This window comes from Arachis hypogaea, chromosome 9 (genome assembly GCF_003086295.3).
Source record: "Arachis hypogaea cultivar Tifrunner chromosome 9, arahy.Tifrunner.gnm2.J5K5, whole genome shotgun sequence".
NCBI classification, from domain to species: Eukaryota; Viridiplantae; Streptophyta; class Magnoliopsida; order Fabales; family Fabaceae; genus Arachis; species Arachis hypogaea.
The window spans coordinates 37,664,195-37,669,191 of record NC_092044.1 but is presented as its reverse complement, the minus strand read 5'-3'; the positions used below and the strand labels follow the sequence as shown (position 1 = coordinate 37,669,191).

The 4,997-nt window shown below is 39.9% G+C and overlaps 1 non-coding gene across 1 annotated transcript; it reads left to right on the top strand.

Moving 5' to 3' along the window:
- Positions 1-1,622: 1,622 nt before the first annotated feature.
- On the top strand, positions 1,623-1,726 carry LOC112713137 (small nucleolar RNA R71). The gene has a single exon (XR_003158112.1). It is a non-coding gene; the product is annotated as a small nucleolar RNA R71 (small nucleolar RNA).
- The last annotated feature ends 3,271 nt before the right edge of the window (positions 1,727-4,997 follow it).

Genomic DNA, 4,997 nt, shown 5'->3' with positions numbered 1-4,997 from the left:
GAAAACATTGAAGGTGAGCTGCTCATCATGTATTCTCAATACTAGCTCTTCTCGCTCCACATCTATAAGTGCTCTGGCTGTGGCTAAGAATGGCCTTCCCAGAATGATGGGGTGACTGAGATTCTCTTCTATTTTTAGGATAACAACGTATATGGGAAGGAAGTAGTTCCCAACCTTCACTAACACATTCTCAACCACTCCTATTGCCTGTTTTTGGGTTTTATCAGCCAGTTTGATGATTACGTCTGTGGGTGTTAGCTCATTGATTTGAAGCTTTTTCATGAGGGATAGAGGCATTAGGTTGATACTTGCTCCCATATCACAGAACCCTTTATCAATCATTGTCTCTCCTATAGCACAGGGAATGTGGAAACTCCCTGGATCCTTCTTCTTTGTAGGTGGCTTTGTTTGAATGAGGGCACTACATTCCCTGTTCATCTTTATTGTTTGTCCACCTTTCAATGAACTCTTTTTGGCTAGAAGTCCCTCTATGTATTTGATATAGGAGGGCATTTGCTGAAGGGCTTTAATGAATGGTATATTTACATCAAGAGATGCAAACATGTCGAGGAACCTTGAATACATTCTCCTTGCTATACCACCCTTGAGCCTTTGGGGGAAGGGTGCATATGGGTTCAAGATCTCCCTTTTCTTTAAACCCTCCCTGTGTGTGGGTTGGGGTGCATGGCTTCTTTCTTCATATTTTCCTTTGGACTGTCTTGGAGATGTTCTGCTTGTGTGTCTACTTCCTCCACACTCCTCTCATCACTTGTGGTGATCATCTTGTATTCTTCCCACCTTACTTTCTTTTCTTCTCCTCTTGGATTCTTCTCTGTGTCACTGGAAAAACCATCAGTGAATTTGGGAAACTGTTGAGATAGATACCCTACTTGGGACTCCAGTCTCTTGATGGTTTCCCATTGGTTCTTGATATTAGCTCGCACTTCATCATTAAACACCTTGTTGTCTTGGACTTCTCTATATATGTCTTCAAGTAGAGTCTCAATCTTGGAAAGTCTATCTTCGGTTGGTGATAGTGGGTTGAGATTGGGTGGTTGAGAAGGGTGGTTAGGTGGGTGTTGATAAAATCTCTATGAGGTATGTTGGTGAGTTGTATTATTGTTGGGATTGTGGTTGTATCATCTCTGGTCTTGGCCTTGGTCTTGCTAATTTCCCCACCCAAAGTTAGGTGATTTCTCCATCCAGAGTTATAAGTTTTGGAGTACGGATCATGGATTTGTCTAGGTGAGTTTCCAACATAATTGACTTGTTCCCAGACACCTTCTTCTCATATATTCACTCCTTCTTGAGCTGGTGATGAAATGATGACTGCTGCAACTTGGTTTTCCTCCACCTTCTTGGTAAGATCTGCTAGCTACTTGGTGATCATCTTATTTTGAGCCAGCAATGCATCCATGTGGTTCAACTCCATTACTCCTCGAGTGTTGCTTCTTTCAGAAGCATAGAAGTAGTCATTCTCAGCTACCGTCTCAATGACATCTATGGCTTCTTCAATGGTTTTCTTCTTATTTAGAGAACCCCCTGATGAATGGTCTACAGCCTTCTTGGACTTATAAGAAAGGCCTTCATAGAAAATGTGAAGTTGAACCCATTCATTGAACATGTCTGGTGGGAATCTTCTTGTTAAGTCCTTGAATCTCTCCCATGCCTCATATAGAGTCTCACCATCTTGTTGCCTAAAAGTGTGCACCTCAGCTCTCAGCCTGTTAATTCTCTGAGGATGGTAGAATCTTGCCAAAAATTTGTTCACCACATCTTCCCAATTTGTTAAGCTCTCCTTCGGAAAGGACTCCAGCCACTTGGATGCTTTATTCCTGAGTGAAAAAGGGAACAAAAACAGCCTATAGACATCCGGATGGACTCCATTAGACTTCACAGTGTCACATATTCTCAGGAAGGTGGTTAGATGTTGATTGGGGTCTTCTTGGGCACTTCCTCCAAATGAGCAGTTGTTCTGAACAAGGGTGATGAGCTGGGGTTTTAATTCAAAGTTGTTGGCATGTATGGTGGGCTTTTGGATGCTACTTCCACAGTTTCCTGAGTTTGGATTGATGTAAGAGCCTAGAACTCTCCTCTCTTGCCCAGCATGATTTGCAGGGACTTCTCTGGCATGGTTGTGAGCTTCTCCTTCATGGTTGTTTTCTAAGTTTTCCTCTATGTTTGATTCAAGGTACTCTTCCTCTTCCTCAGCACCAACAACTTTTTTCCCTCTTGCTTTCCTCCTAGATCTATGGAGGGTCCTCTCAATTTCTGAATTAAAAGAAGTTGAAGCTCTGCCTCTTCTCCCTGTCATACAACTAACAGAGCATACAGCAAGAGATAAAATAAAGTGATTATTCTTGTTAGAGTGATTGTTAGTATGAGTGGTGCAATTTATCAAACAGTTAGTGGGTTAGTGAGCAGAATTGTAAGTAAATTCAAAGAAAAAGAAGATAACGAGGGGATGAGGGTGAGGAAGAAACTAAATAAACTGAAGGTAAATGACTGAATAAAATAAATAAACAAAAGAAAAATGCTCAATCTAGTGAACTTCCAACTTAATCATTGTTGATACAAAATCAATCCCCGGCAATGGCGCCATAAACTTGATGCATGAGAACTTGTCTCTCAACAAATTTCCCTTTGGCAAGTATACCGAATTGTCGTCAAGTAAAAACTCACAATAGAGTGAGGTCGAATCCCACATGGATTGATTGGTCAAGCAACTTTAGTTGGAAGAATATGCTAGTTGAGCTAAACAGAGTGTAATTGATGTTGCAGGAAATTAAATGGCGGGAAAGTAAATTGCAGGAATAAAGTGCAGAATCTTAAATGGGGAAATGGGGAGATGAACATGGAAATAAATGGCAGAAAGTAAAGAGAATGGGTGAGATCAGAAATGGGGAATTCATTGGGCTCAGGAGATGTTGTATTCTCCGGATCAAATTCATTTTCATCTCTTCCTCAATCAAAGCATCTATTGATCTCCTTGGCAAACTTAAGTGACTGGGTTCCAATTCCTTGGCAACCCAATCTCTCTAAGCTTGAACAATTGCCCAATTCCTTGATTTAATTGCTCATGGGAAGAGATAAAGTGTGGTCACTAATTATACCACATGTATTTCCAAATCAAAGTGTTGGGAGGATTACATGTCACTATATCCGCCCAGACCCCAATTTGGTCTAACATGAGAAAGCATTTCTAGCATGATCTCCTCATTCTTTTTCCAAGGCTCAGAGGTGATCCAATTATAGAGAGTTTCTTTTCCAAGACAACTAACCAATTGAAATAAGATCGAAAGCTTTCTAGTAAATCAAAAGAGAAGAAAGAAGAAGAAGAATGAAAACTATAGTTGATCCATCAAATTACAATAGAGCTCCCTAACCCAATGAAAGGGGTTTAGTTGTTCATAGCTCTAGAAATGGAAAATGGCAGAAAAGAATACATGGAAATAACTAGAAAATGCAGAAAAGTAAATATACAGAGGGTAGTTCTCCAAAGTGCCCAGCTTCTCTATAGTTCAAAACTACTCCTATATATACTACTCTTCTTCATCTTCTAATGAGTTCTTCGAGTCTTGGATGTGGGCCTTAGATCTTGAGTTGAAGCAGTTATAATCTTTAGTGGGCTCAGCTTGCTGAAAAGTGTGAGTTAGGCATGGGCGTTAGTGTTGGTAATGATAAGTGAGAATGTGGGTTCGAGAACGTTAGTGGCAATCAGCTTTTTCACTAACGTTCCAACCCTATATAGTCCACGTTAACTTCAACGTTAGTGGCACTAACGTGACCACTAACGTTGCCTTATGATCCTTGTTAAACCACTATTTTATGGTTTATATTGTGTTTTATAGAGTGGTTTTATCAAGCTTTTCACCCACTTATTCATATGATTTGCATGTATTTACAATTCCTTCCTAAAAATATCCTATGATTAATAACTTGCTTCCTAAGGACCTTTTTGTTGTATAATTTTATCTTCCTTCGTTCTATTCGATGCCGTGATCTATACGTTAAATGTTTCAGGCTTCATAGGGCAGGAATGGCGTAAGGAATGAAGAGGAAGCATGCAGAAATGGAAGGAACACAAGGAATTGAGGAGATGACCAGCGAGAAGTCACGCGGTCGCATCGCTCACGCGACCGCGCGAAATAGAAGGAATAACCGTGATTCGCTCACGTGTCTGACGTGACCGCGCGGATTGGAAGCTGCACGAACGACACGAAAGCGTGGACGACGTGCACGCATGGTACGAGAAATGCTGAGTGACGTGAATGAATGGACGATGCGGACGCGTGACGAGCGCGATCTGCAAAATTACAGAAGTCGCTGGCACAGATTTCGGGCCGCATTTCAACCCAATTTTCGGCCCAGAAACACAGATTAAATTCCGAGAACATGCAGAGACTCAGGACATCAATTCATATCAGATCATAGATCAATTTTAGGTTTTTAGATGTAGTTTTTAGAGAGAGAGGTTCTCTCCTCTCTCTTAGGATTTAGGATTAGGATTCCTCTTAAAGGATTTAGGATTAGGATTCCTCTTAAAGGATTTAGGATTTCAACTCTTCATCAGGTTCAATATTCCTTTTACTTTATATTTCTCTTTTATTTTCAGATACTTTAATGCTTTTGTTACATATGTTGCCTATTTGGCTTATGAGCCATTCATGTTAGGATTTTCTTTATTTAATATAAATTGAGGTATTTCAGACTTATATGTTATGGATGCTTTAGCTTTATCTAATTTATTTTCATTCGAGTAGATTTTCTTCCCTTTTGGCTTTGGTTGATTAATTGGTAACTCTTGAGTTATCAAACTCATTGTTGACTGAAAATTGGAATTCTTCAAGAATTAATTCGAGTTTCAATAACTCTAGTCCTTGCCAAGAAAAGACTAGGACCTGAGGAATCAAAATTAATTCATCCACTTGACTTACCTTCATAGTTAGAAGTTGACTTAGTGGGAGAAAAATCCAATTCTCATCACAATTGATAAG